Source organism: Arachis ipaensis, chromosome B10 (assembly GCF_059453495.1).
Source record: "Arachis ipaensis isolate K30076 ecotype BB chromosome B10, ASM5945349v1, whole genome shotgun sequence".
NCBI lineage: Eukaryota > Viridiplantae > Streptophyta > Magnoliopsida > Fabales > Fabaceae > Arachis > Arachis ipaensis.
Genome location: NC_142435.1, coordinates 80,302,629 through 80,316,489, shown reverse-complemented (window position 1 = coordinate 80,316,489; position 13,861 = coordinate 80,302,629). Strand labels below are relative to the sequence as shown.

The 13,861-nt window shown below is 41.1% G+C and overlaps 1 non-coding gene and 1 pseudogene across 1 annotated transcript; both read right to left on the bottom strand.

Annotated features, from left to right (window-relative positions):
• Window positions 1-222: 222 nt before the first annotated feature.
• On the bottom strand, window positions 223-324 carry LOC148580576 (small nucleolar RNA R71; annotated as a pseudogene).
• Window positions 325-10,036: 9,712 nt separating this feature from the next.
• On the bottom strand, window positions 10,037-10,144 carry LOC148580575 (small nucleolar RNA R71). Its single transcript, XR_015896654.1, has one exon. It is a non-coding gene; the product is annotated as a small nucleolar RNA R71 (small nucleolar RNA).
• Window positions 10,145-13,861: the final 3,717 nt, after the last annotated feature.

The following is a 13,861-nucleotide window of genomic DNA, read 5'->3' as shown; positions in this document are numbered from 1 at the left end:
CAAGAGGACCCCAATCAATATCTCACTACATTCCTGAGGATATGCGATACTGTGAAGTCTAATGGTGTTCATTCTGACACCTATAGATTACTTTTATTCCCCTTTTCACTCAAAGACAAGGCATTTAAATGGCTAGAATCTTTCTCGAAGGAGAGTTTAACAACCTGGGAAGATGTGGTGAACAAATTCTTGGCGAGATTCTATCCTCCTCAAAGAATCAACAGGTTGAGAGATGAGGTACAAACCTTCAGGCAACAAGATGGTGAAACTCTATATGAAGCATGGGAGAGGTTTAAGGACTTGACAAGAAGGTGCCCGTCAGATATGTTTAATGAATGGGTGCAGTTACACATTTTCTATGAAGGTCTTTCTTATGAATCAAAGAAGGCAGTAGACCATTCATCCGGGGGATCTCTGAACAAGAAGAAGACCATTGAAGAGGCCATAGATGTCATTGAGACTGTAGCAGAGAATGACTACTTCTATGCCTCTGAAAGAGGCAACACTAGAGGAGTAATGGAGCTAAACAATGTGGATGCACTGCTAGCCCAAAACAAGATGATCACCAAGCAGCTGGCTGACCTTACCAAGAAGATGGAGAGGAACCAAGTAGCAGCGATCACCACCTCATCAGCAGCCCAAGAAGGAGTGAATGCAGAAGTAGAGGGTGATCAGGAACAAGTCAACTACATTGGAAACTCACCTAGGTAGACCCATGATCCATACTCCAAAACTTATAATCCTGGTTGAAGGAACCACCCAAACTTTGGGTGGGGAAATCAACAAGATCAAGGCCAAGATCAGAGACGTCACAACCCCAACAACAATGCAGTTCACCAACATTCCACACAGAGATCATATCAGCACCCACCTAACAACACCTCTCCACATCCATATCAAAACCAAAATGGCCATTCTCATCCCTCCAACCCCAACTCACCATCATCTGAAGATAGACTCTCAAGGATTGAGACTCTACTTGAAGGCATATGTAAAGAACTCCAAGATAACAAGGTGTTCAAGGAGGAGGTGCGAGCCAATATCAAAAACCAGGGAGACACTATCAAGAGGCTAGAATCTCAAGTGGGATACCTCTCTGAGAAGATTCCCAAACCTACTGACAGCTTCCTAAGTGACACAAAGAAAAACCCGAGAGGTGAAGCAAAGAAAGTAAGATGGGAAGAATGTAAGATGGTCACTATAAGTGATAGGGGGACTGAGGAAGAGCTAAACAAACCCTTCCAACACTCTAGAGATACTTCAGCAGAGAAGCAGGAAGAGGGTCCCCAAGAAACCAAAATTACACAGAAGGAGATGCTGAAACTCTATGCACCTTTTCCCCAAAGACTCAAGGGTGGTGTAGAAAAGAGAATATACTCAAAGTTCCTTGATATGTTTGCATCTCTCCATGTAAACATACCATTCATCAAGGCTCTCCAACAAATGCCCTCATACATTAAGTACATGAAGGAGCTGCTGACCAGGAAAAGCTCACTCAAAGGAGGGCAAACAATAGTGATGAATAAGGAGTGCAGTGCTCTCATTCAACCAGAGTTGCCTACAAAAAGGAAGGACCCAGGGAGTTTTCACATCCCCTGTGCCGTAGGAGACACACTGATTGATAAGGGACTCTGTAATCTGTGAGCAAGCATTAATTTAATGCCTCTATCTCTCATGAAGAAGCTGCAGATTAATGAGCTAATGCCCACAGACGTAGTCATCAGGCTGGCTGACAAAACTCAGAAACAAGCAGTAGGAGTGGTTGAAAACGTGTTGGTGATGGTTGGGAACTACTTCCTTCCTACAGACTTTGTCATATTGGAAATAGAAGAGAGTCACCTTCACCCAATCATATTGGGAAGACCATTCCTAGCTACAGCCAGAGCGCTCATAGATGTGGAGCGAGGAGAGTTAATACTGAGGATACATGATGAACAACTTGCATTCAATGTCTTCAAACCTTCACAAGAAGCAGATCAGGAAAACAAGGACCAAGGGGAGAGTACGACAAAGCATTGGTGGAAGAAACAAGCATTGAAGCACAAGCTGTACACCTGGAAACTCCTTTGGTTGATGAACAAGACAATCAGTAGTTGTCACAGCTAAAGGAAAACCAGGAGGAACCTAAACCACCAGAGTCATATGAGACCAGCAACAAAATTTCCTTGGAAAAAGAGGCCACAAAGAGCAGGGCAACATCAAAAGGAACAAAGAAGAAGGCACCAAGGAGATGGAGGAACAAGAAGATCCCTACAGAGGACTTCTCTCTAGGGGATAAAGTGATCTCAGCTTATTTCCCAGTTATCCCACCTCATCTCCCCACCATCCCAACTCAGCTACCTAAAGTTTTCACCATCAACAGAATTCTCTCCCTAGAACATGTAGAGATCCTTGATGAAGCCAATGGAGATAGATTTACTGCGAGGGGGGGAAGATTTGAAGTATTACCAACCACCCTGACAAAGGCAGAATGTCAAGCTAGTGATGCTAAAGAAGTGCTTCATGGGAGAAAATGACGTGGCGGAAATTGGTGAGTCAAGAATTGTTATAAGATATGCGTTGCAAGTATAGTTCTTAACCAACCAGAAATCCGCTTATCAATTTAGAAGGGTGTCACAAAAATTTAAAATTAAAATACTGGGAGTATGAATCCCAGGTCGTCTCCCAACGAGTTGCAGAAAGGTGTGCTATTTTATTAATCAGATGTTTTCAAAATGGTTTGAATTGAATAACAGGAAATTAAATTAGAGAATTTATGTAAATTAAATAAAAGCCTTGACTGGGAGTAGATTAGCTGGAAGCCCTATTCTTGTTGGAGTACTCTCAAGATTAATTGACAATTGAAGGTTGTTCTGTTTAGTTATCCCTTACTAGGTAAGGGAAAGTTAAACAAGTTGGAATGCTACTTCTATTCACAAGTACCAACCCACTCAATTAAAAGGGATTGGTGTCAGTGACTAGAGGGCAATCCAACAATAAACCCAATTACAATTTTTCTTTTTGAGCATTCCAACTCAAGGGTTCCTTTCAATCAACCCCCCATCAAGTTAGGGAACTACTCGCTCATTGTGAATGTAGAATTCATAACATAGGAAAGGGAATTAAAGAAAGACATGATAAATAAAAATCAAAGAAATTAATTAAAAATAAAAGTAATTCTTGTATTAATAAATTCTAAAAATAATTCAATAGTGAAATTGAGTAAATTAAAGGACATGGAAGAGTAAGAGCCAAGTAAAGAAAACGAACTAGAATGACGAAGTCTTGATGAGGTAATAACTCTTCTCAATATCCTAATGCAAAGAGCAATAGAAATAAAATCCTAAGAACTATGAATGTGTATAGAGAAAACCTAGAAGAGGAGTAAAACTAGATCTAAAAACTAAAAATTGTGTAGAATGAATGTTGTTTTTGGTCTCTGCATATTCTCTGGCTCTAGTCTGCTTTTCTGGGCCGAAAACTGGGTCAAATCAGGGCCCAAAATCGCCCCCAGCGAATTTTGCAGATTATGCAGATCGCGCACGTCACACGATCGCGTCATTCATGCGGCCGCGTCATTCGGCGTTTTTCCCTGCCACGCGAGCGTGTTGTCCACGCCTCCGCGTCACTTGTGCTATTCCAATCCGCGCGGTCGCGTGAGCCATGCGGCCGCGTCACTTCTCGCTGGTCGTCTCCTCAATTTCTTGTGTTCCTTTCATTTTTGCAAGCTTCCTTTCCAATCTCCAACTCATTCATGCCCTATAAAGCCTGAAACACTTAACACATAGATCACGGCATCGAATGGAATAAAGGAGAATTAAAATACATAATTAAAAGTCTCTAAGAAGCAAGTTTTCAATCATGTAATAATTTTAGGAAGGAAATATAAATGCATGCTAATCATATGAATAAGTGGGTAAAGATCATGATAAAACCACATAATTAAACACATTATAAACCATAAAATAGTGGTTTATCAACCTCCCCACACTTAAACATTAGCATGTCCTCATGCTTAGTTGAAGGAGATAAAATAAATAAGTATGAACATGTAAAACTCATGCAATGCAATGCAACCTATATATGTGAATGCAACTATATGATTCTTGTCCACTTGATCAATAGTAAATAAGCTCTTCAAAACAATTACAAATTAAATTCTACTAATTCAATTCTTATACAGTAAAAACAGATAAAAATGCAAGAAGGTAGCTCATGAAAGCAGGGAACATATAATTTTAAGCATCGAACCCTCACTGATGATGTATGTACGCTCTAATCTCTCTAGTGTATAGGGCAATCACTCTATCCTTCTCTAATCATGCTCTCTAATTTTTTGTTCTTCTCCTAACCAATCAACAACATTTAATATACCAATGCAAACATCATGAGGTCTTTTCAAGGTTGTAATGGGGCCAAGGTAATGGTAAGGATACATATGTGGCTAAGTAAGCTTATAAATTGAATCTTTAATTAACTCAAGCTTTAACATAACCTATATATATTCTTTATAACTTTAGAATTCATACCTAGCTACCCAGAATTTCCCTTTCACATTCCATACTCATGTATCAACTTTTTATTTTAATTTTATCATACATGCATTGATCTTTGAATTCTTAACTTAGCATTGGGGTAATTTTGTCCCCTTATTTATTTATTGAATATTTTTGGTTTTTTTTAACATAAACATAAAAATAAACATAGCTTATCAATGCACATAGATTTTTAATTCTTATAGTTTCACATGAGTAGGTATCCAAATTTCCATTATATTATCATGACACATTCCCTTATTATCTTTTGTTCCCACAATTTCCCATACTTAATTAGCACACACAATTCTATCTTAAGCTAACCAAAGATTCCATTTGGGATATATAATTGTTTTTTTCTGCTTAAGGCTAGTAATGTGGTAAAATATAGAACAAATGGGTTTTAAAGGCTCAAAGTGGCTAATAAAGGTGATTGAAAGGGTAGGTTTAATTTGGATAAGTGAGCTAAACAATCAATGGCCTCAATCATATGCAAACATATAAATATAATAAACATTGGACATATAGGATGGAACAAAATATAGATTACAATTATAGAGAAGTAAACACACAAGAATAAAATAATTATGGTCAAATAATGTAACCATGCATAAAGGCTCAAATCTCACAGGTTGTGTGTTCTTTTAGCTCAAAAATCATGTTCCAAATACAACTTCAAGCAAATTTAACATAAGAGTTTTAATTAAAGTTAGTGAAATTTTGTTCCGAAAATAGGGTCTTAGAGGAAAACTTATTGTCTTTTCAATCAAGTAGAATATGCATGCAACTAACCTATTACTATGCAATTTATCCTATTCTACAAAAGAAAAACTAACTAAATATCCTAATTTATTGGTGTTTAGGGAAGAGAAATTACCTCCGGAAGTCAGGTACTGACCGACCTCCCCACACTTAAGGCTTTGCACCGTCCTCGGTGCCATCTGTCAGGAACAAAGGTGGGCTGGTAGCAGTATCTCCACAGTCGAGACCATCATGGCTTCCTGTGCTGGTAAAGGAAGTGGAGTCCGGGGTGTCTGAGTCCTTGAATTTTCCCATAATCAGCTCCTTGAGGTATGTGAATCGGCACTTGTTACAACACTCTCTCATCTTAGCGTTGTGTTCTTGCCGATCCAACCTTTCGAGTATCTGATGGAGCAGTTGGTCTGTTGTAGGTGCTTGTGGTGTTGAAGAAGGAATATCTTCAACCGGTTTAGTAGGATGGCTTGTGGCGGCTGGTGGAGGTCTGATGTATTTCCCGTTAGGGACATACTGATCATCCCGTAGGAGCATGGCTTTGGTGTCTCCAGCTCTGTAGGAAATTCCAGCTGCTGAGACAAGATCTGAGACCAAGGCGGGAAAAGGTAAGTTGCCCGCAATTTGTACGTGTCCCATGACATTCCGGATGTGTCTTGGTAGGTTCAGAGGTTAGTCTGTAAGGATGCACCATAGTAGAACGGCCATGTCCGCAGTGAAGGAGGACTAGTGAGTGCTCAGAAAGACGTAATGGGACATGATCTGTGCCCATACGCGAGCCTCCAAGGTAAGTGCTAAAGCCGATATTCCCTTAGGGCGGGTACGATGGTATCTGTAGATCCAACGGCTGCCAAGTAGTGCGATAACTCTGAGAACGGCATCCCAGTCAAATTGGTACATCTGGCGCTTGAGTGCGGCTTCTTGAAAGGCGTCTAATCCTTCTGGAACAGGGGGAAGACCTAGAGCTTTTTGAATGGCCTCTTCTGTAATGGGGACTTGCTTCTGATGGACAAAGACAGACTACAGGGTTGGCAGGTGGAAGTTGGAGTAGAACTCGACTACCCAAGAAAGATTGACCTGCCTCGGCTGTCTCTGTAGGAAACTCCATTGTCTTTGTGCAATTTGCGACTCAACAAAGGTAGCAATATGGTTTGGGAGGAGAAGAAGGTATTCGTTGTTGTAACTCCTTTCTGCCAGGATGGGGAATATCTGCTCACAGTAGCGATTGGGAAATTGCGCAGTGTCCTTTGTTGGGAAGACTTTTTCTTTATCATCAACCTTTATAATCCTCTTAGTTCTTTTTGTTGAGGGTTTAACCGCAGTTGAAGAGGGCTCTGCTACTAATGCTCTTTTTGTTCCTCTTCTTGCTGGTGGTTTAGGAGTAGCTTTCTCTTTTCCTTTCTTGGTGGCCATCCTGAAAAGGGAAAAAAAAGAAAGTAACGTAAATTCAAAGAGATAGAGCAAGGAAGAGGGTTGTATAAGTGATAAACAATGCATGGTAAAGAGGATGTTGTTAACACATGGTCATGACTACATGTGAAAAGTTCATCAATGGAAATATAGCAAGTGCATTGGAGGATAATTAAATGCAAGGGGTTTATTGGCATGCAGGCAAAGGCATGAGTAGCATAGATCAATTATTTAATTAGTTGAATGTGTTATCACTCGTAACAAACTAGCCATCACGTTTGTATTGACAATTAAATTCAATTAATACAATAGTAAAGGAAATTTGTGAAAAGCAAGCATTGAATAGTAGAATAGAATAATGTAGAAAAATGCATGATGTCATATGGGCTTTTTCACAAACACATAGCATGCATGGTAAATAAGGTATAGAAAGTATTAAAGTGAACATGCAAGCAACCTTTTTAAAAAAAGTAATATATAATTGCCAAACAATTTTACAACAATCCACAAGCATATAATGAGAAATAATGACTCAAATAAATTTCCAACACCAACTAAAAAGGAAAAAGAAAGAAAAAGAAAATATGGATAATGAAAGTAAAAAGAAAAGAAAAGAAGATAACATATAAAAATAAGAAGAATAATAGAAAAGTAAGAGGGGAAGAAGAAAAGAAAACCTTGTTAATGGGAGTGAGAGAGAGAGAGAGAGAGTAGAAAGTGAAAAAGAAGGAAGAAGGAAGAAGGAAGAAATAAGGAGGGAAAAGAGAAAATAGGATTTGGAGAAAAGAAAGATACGATAATTGGCAAATCAGGGAAGCTGTGCGGCGCAAGCGACGTGGTTGCGTGGGGACACGCGGTCGCGCGACTTGCACTTATACTAATTGACGCAGTCGCGTCAGTCACACGGTCGCGTGACCCGTTTTATGCTACTGGCGCGAGGGCAGCCTCGCACTTGCACAACTCTCTGTTCAAACTCTTATTGCGCCAAATGTTGGGTGACGCGATCGTGTGGGGCATGCGATCGCATGAGTGGCCATTAGAAGGATATGACGCAGACGCGTGAGCCATGCGTCCACGTGGGAAGAATTGTGCGTTCAGTGCCAATCCAGCACCACTCTAGCACAACTTTCGGTCGTGCACCCTTTTCACGTCGAATTGTGCGTCGCAATTGTTCGCTTTTTGGCATTGTTTTTAGTATGTTTTTAGTATATTTTAGTTAGTTTTTATTATGTTTTTATTAGTTTTTAAATAAAAATCACTCTTCTGGACTTTACTATGAGTTTGTGTGTTTTTCTGTGATTTCAGGTATTTTCTGGCTGAAATTGAGGGACCTGAGCAAAAATCTGATTCAGAGCTGAAAAAGGACTGCAGATGTTGTTGGATTTTGACCTCCCTACACTCAAAGTGGATTTAATGGAGCTACAGAAGCCCAATTGGCATGCTCTCAATTGCGTTGGAAAGTAGACAACCTGGGCTTTCCAGCAATATATAATAGTTTATACTTTGCTCGAGAGTTGATGGCCCAAACAGGCGTTCCAAGTCAGCTCAAGAATTGTGGCGTTTAACTCCAAAACTGGCACAAAAGCTGGAGTTAAACACCCAAACTGGCACAAAAGCTGGCGTTTAACTCCAAGAAAAGTCTCTACACATGGAAGCTTCAATGCTCAGCCCAAGCACACACCAAGTGGGCCCGGAAGAAGATTTCTGCATTAATTACCTATTTCTGAAACCCTAGGCTACTTGTTTTCTATAAATAGGACCTTTTGCTATTGTATTTTCATCTATCTTTGACTCATAATTTGATAGACCTTTTCACGTTTGGGGACTGGCCTCACGGCCATCCCTATACCTTGTTCTTATGTATTTTCAACAGTAGAGTTTCTACACACCATAGATTAAGGTGTGGAGCTCTGCTGTTCTTTATGAATTAATACAAAGTACTATTGTTCTTCTATTCAATTCACGCCTACTTCTTCTCTAAGATATTCATTCGTTCTTCAAATTGATGAATGTGATGATTCGTGACACTCATCATCATTCTCACCTATGAACATGTGCCTGACAACCACCTCTGTTCTACTAGCAATGACTTGAATGCGTATCTCTTGGGTTTCTAATCTAAGATTGGAACCTTCGTGGTATAGGCTAGAATTATTGACGGCCATTCCTGAGATCCGGAACGTCTAAACCTTGTTTGTGGTATTCTGAGTAGGATCGGGGAAGGGATGACTGTGACGAGCTTCAAACTCGCGATTGTTGGGCATGTGACAGACGCAAAAAGATCAATGGATCCTATTCCAGCATGATCGAGAACCGACAGATGATTAGCCGTGCGGTGACAGCGCATTTGGAATGTTTTCACTGAGAGGACGGGAAGTAGCCATTGACAACGGTAATGCCCAACATAAAGCTTGCCATGGAAAGGAGTATGAATGATTGGAAGAAGGCAATAGGAAAGTAGAGGTTCAGGGGGAACAAAGCATCTTCATACGCTTATCTGAAATTCCAACTAAAGAATTACATAGGTATCTCTATCTTTATTTTATGTTTTATTTATCTTTTAATTATCAATTCTCCATCACCATCGGAATTCGCCTGACTGAGATTTACAAGGTGACCATAGCTTGCTTCAAGCCAGCAGTCTCCGTGGGATCGACCCTTACTCATGTAAGGTATTACTTGGACGACCCAGTGCACTTGCTGGTTAGTTGTGCGGAATTGTGACAAAGTGTGATTCATGTTTAAGAGCTCTAAGTCCTTTGGCGCCATTGTTGATGATCACAATTTCGTGCACCAGGTGTTCACACACCAAATCAGGTTCAGAAATCCACAAGCATACATGCATGCTAATTCAAGTTGATCCTGAACCTGAAAGGACCTTGAAGAGAAAGCTAAGAGAAGCCAAAGAACATCTCTCTTTAGAGGGCCTAATAGAGCTTTTCAAGGAGGAAGAAACCATGGCAGCCGAAAACAACAATGCCAACAATGCAAGGAAGGTGCTTGGTGACTTTACTGCACCTACTCCCGACTTCTATGGGAGAAGCATCTCAATCCCTGCCATTGGAGCAAACAACTTTGAGCTTAAGCCTCAATTAGTTTCTCTAATGCAACAGAATTGCAAGTTTTATGTTCTTCCATTGGAAGATCCTCATTAGTTCTTAGCTGAATTCTTGCAAATCTGTGACACTGTCAAGACCAATGGGGTTGACCCTGAAGTCTACAGACTTATGCTTTTTCCTTTTGCTGTAAGAGACAGAGCTAGGACATGGTTGGATTCACAACCTAAAAAAAGCCTGAACTCTTGGGAAAAGCTAGTCAATGCCTTCTTGGCAAAGTTCTTTCCACCTCAAAAATTGAGCAAGCTTAGAGTGGAAGTTCAAACCTTCAGACAGAAGGAAGGAGAATCCCTCTATGAAGCTTGGGAAAGATACAAGCAATTGATCAGAAGGTGCCCTTCTGACATGCTTTCAGAATGGAGCATCATAGGTATTTTCTATGATGGTCTGTCTGAACTATCCAAGATGTCATTGGATAGCTCTGCTGGAGGATCTCTTCATCTGAAGAAGACGCCTACAGAAACTCAGGAACTCATTAAAATGGTTGCAAATAACCAATTCATGTACACTTCTGAAAGGAATTCTACGAATAATGGGATAGCTCAGAAGAAAGGAGTTCTTGAGATTGATACTTTGAATGCCATATTGGCTCAGAATAAAATATTGACCCAATAAGTCAATATGATTTCTCAGAGTCTGTCTGAAATGCAAGCAGCAACAGGCAGTACTAAGGAAGCTTCCTCTGAAGAAGAAGCTTATGATCATGGAAGGATCAACAGAGACCTCAACAAGGTTTCAACAACAATAATGGTGGAAGAAACAGGTTTAGCAATAGCAAGCCTTTTCCATCATCTTCTCAGCAACAGACAGAGAACTCTAAGCAAAGCCACTCTGACTTAGCAACCATTGTCTCTGATCTAATTAAAACCACTCAAAGTTTCATGACTGAAACAAGGTCCTCCATTAGAAATTTGGAGGCACAAGTAGGTCAGCTGAGTAAGAAAATTACTGAACTTCCTCCTAGTACTCTCCCAAGCAATACAGAAGAAAATCCAAAAAGGGAGTGCAAGGCCATAAACATGTCTCACATGGCCGAACCTGGAGAAGAGGAAGAGGCAGTGATCTCCACTGAAGAAGACCTCAATGGACGTCCACTGGCCTCGATGGAGTTCCCTGATGAGGAACCATGGGAATCTGAGGCCCACACTGAGACTATAGAGATTTCATTGAATTTACTTCTGCCATTCATGAGCTCTGATGAGTATTCTTCCTTTGAAGAGGATGAAGATGTTACTGAAGAGCAAGTTGCTAAGTACCTTGGAGCAATCATGAAGCTAAATGCCAAGTTGTTTGGTAATGAGACTTGGGAGGATGAACCTCTATTGCTCACCAAAGAACTGGATGACTTGACTAGGCAGAAATTACCTCTGAAGAGACAAGACCCTGGAAAATTCTCAATCCTTTGTACCATAGGCACCATGACCTTTGAGAAGGCTCTGTGTGACCTAGGGTCAAGCATAAACCTCATGCCTCTCTCTGTAATGGAGAAGCTAGGGATCATTGAGGTGCAAGCTGTAAGAATCTCATTGGAGATGGTAGACAATTCAAAGAAACAGGCTTACGGACTTGTAGAGGATGTCTTGGTAAAGGTTGAAGGCCACTACATCCCTGCTGACTTCATAATTCTAGAGACTGGAAAGTGTATGGATGAATCCATCATCCTTGGCAAACCCTTCCTAGCCACAGCAAAAGCTATGATTGATGTTGACAGAGGAGAATTGATCATTCAAGTGAATGGAGACTCCCTTGTGTTTAAAGCTCAAGGATATCCCTCTGTCACCATGGAGAGGAAGCATGAAGAGCTTCTCTCAATACAGAGTCAAACAGAGCCCCCACAGTCAAACTCTAAGTTTGGTGTTGGGAGGCCACAACCAAACTTTAAGTTTGGTGTTGAACCCCCACATTCAAACTCTAAGTTTGGTGTTGGGAGGTTCCAAAATTGCTCTGAACATCTGTGAGGCTCCATGAGAACCACTATCAAGCTATTGACATTAAAGAAGCGCTTGTTGGGAGGCAACCCAATTTTTACTTATCTATGTTAAATTTCTATTTTCTTTTGTTATTTTATGTTTTCTGTAGGTTGATGATCATGAGAAGTCACAAAAACAATTGAAAAAGCAAAAACAGAAGGAAAAACAGAATGAAAAATAGAACACCCTGGAGGAGAAACTTACTCGCGTTTAAACGCCAGTAAGGGTAGCAGAATGGGCGTTAAACGCCCAGTCTGGCACCATTCTGGGCATTTAACGCTAGAAATGGGCACCAGACTGGCGTTTAACGCCAGAAATGGGCAGCAGCCTGGCGTTTAACGCCAGAATTGGCAGTAAGGGGCATTTTTGCACGCCACATGGTGCAGGGATGAGAAATCCTTGACACCTCAGGATCTGTGGACCTCACAGGATCCCCACCTACCCCAGCTCTCTCTCTCTTCTTCACCCATTCACCAATCACCTCAATACCTCTTCCCCAAAAACCCCTCACCTATCAAATCCCATCATTCTCTTCACCACTCACATCCATCCTTCATAAAACCCCACCTACCTCAACATTCAAATTCAAACCACTTTCCCACCCAAACCCACCCATAATGGCCGAACCATACCCCCCTCTCCACTCCTATATAAACCCATCTTCACTCCTTCATTTTCACACAACCTAAACACTACCCATCCCCCTTGGCCGAAACACAGAGCCCCCTCCATCTCCTCTATTTCTTCTTCTTCTACTCTCTTCTTTCTTCTTTTGCTCGAGGACGAGCAAACCTTCTAAGTTTGGTGTGGTAAAAGCTAAAGCTTTTTTTGTTTTTCCATAACCATTAATGGCACCAAAGGCCGGAGAAACCTCTAGAAAGAGGAAAGGGAAGGCAAAAGCTTCCACCTCCGAGTCATGGGAGATGGAGAGATTCCTCTCAAGGGTGCATCAAGACCACTTCTATGAAGTTGTGGCCAAGAAGAAGGTGATCCCCGAGGTCCCTTTTAAGCTCAAAAAGAGCGAATATCCGGAGATCCGACATGAGATCCGAAGAAGAGGTTGGGAAGTTCTCACCAACCCCATTCAACAAGTCGGAATCTTAATGGTTCAAGAGTTCTATGCTAATGCATGGATCACCAAGAACCATGATCAAAGTGTGAACCCGGATCCTAAGAATTGGCTTACAATGGTCCGGGGGAACTACTTAGGTTTTAGTCCGGAAAATTTAAGGTTGGCATTCAACTTGCCCATGATGCAAGGAGATGCACACCCATACACTAGAAGGGTCAACTTTGATCAAAGGTTGGACCAAGTCCTTATGGACATCTGTGAAGAGGGTGCTCAATAGAAGAGTGATTCAAGAGGAAAGCCGGTTCAACTAAGAAGGCATGACCTCAAGCCCGTGGCTAGGGGATGGTTGGAGTTCATCCAACGCTCAATCATTCCTACTAGCAACCGATCTGAAGTTACTATAGACCGAGCTATCATGATTCATAGCATCATGATTAGAGAGGAAGTAGAAGTTCATGCGGTTATATCCCAAGAACTCTACAAGGTGACGGACAAGTCCTGTACTGTGGCAAGGTTAGCCTTCCCTCACCTCATTTGTTACCTCTGCAATTCAGTTGGAATTGACATAGAGGGAGACATTCTCATTGATGAGGACAAGCCCATCACTAAGAAAAGGATGGAGCAAACAAGAGATCCCACTCATGGACAAGAGCATGAGGAAACTCCTCATCATGAAATCCCTGAGATGCCTCAAGGGATGCATTTTCCTCCACAAAACTATTGGGAGCAAATCAACACCTCCCTAGGAGAATTAAGTTCCAACATGGGACAACTAAGGGTGGAGCACCAAGAGCATTCCATCCTCCTCCATGAAATTAGAGAAGACCAAAGAACCATGAGAGAAGAGCAACAAAGGCAAGGAAGAGACATTGAGGAGCTCAAGCACTCCATAAGATCTTCAAGAGGAAGAACAAGCCGCCATCACTAAGGTGGACCTGTTCTTTAATTTCCTTGTTCTTTATTTTCTGTTTTTCGAAAATTATGCCTTATGTTTATTTATGTTTGTGTCTTTATTACATGATCATT